We start from the raw sequence: 634 nt of genomic DNA on the forward strand, positions 1-634 counted from the left end.
GTGAGTCCCCTTGCCTCTCACTGCTCGGGGTACTTGACTATGAGTGAGTCCCCTTGCCTCTCACTGTTCGGGGTGCTTGATTATGAGTGAGTCCCCTTGCCTCTCACTGTTCGGGGTGCTTGATTATGAGTGAGTCCCCTTGCCTCTCACTGCTCGGGGTGCTTGATTACACAGCCACACAAAAAAAAATTTTGGTTCTGACCTGGGGGTCTGACTATGTGTACCTAATGTTTTTGGGGTCTCTGAATCCGAATCCGAGGTCCATGTAACCCCATCAGATCAGGATTTTTTTCTAACCTAAAAAAACCAGTCGGATTACAATTTTTTTAAAACATTGATGGATTTACATGAAATTTGTTACTTGTTTTTGAGGTTGGCAAAAATCTGCCAACATATTAACGTCCCAAGCGTAAACAAGCGTAAAAGAAATCCTTTACATAGATCTTTTGAAGAGAAAAGAACTCGATATAGCTCAAAAAAAGAGAACCATTAAAATATTATGCCTTTTATGAGCGGCATTATTATTTTATCAATCAGCCCTTTTAAGGGCTACATGATGTACAAAATCCGATCGCGCAACCTCCCCGCGGTGTACATCGGGTAATGCCAATGCCGACGGTACAATGATTTAAAA

Source organism: Trachymyrmex cornetzi, unplaced genomic scaffold, assembly GCF_001594075.2.
Source record: "Trachymyrmex cornetzi isolate Tcor2-1 unplaced genomic scaffold, Tcor1.1 scaffold777, whole genome shotgun sequence".
Lineage (NCBI taxonomy): Eukaryota > Metazoa > Arthropoda > Insecta > Hymenoptera > Formicidae > Trachymyrmex > Trachymyrmex cornetzi.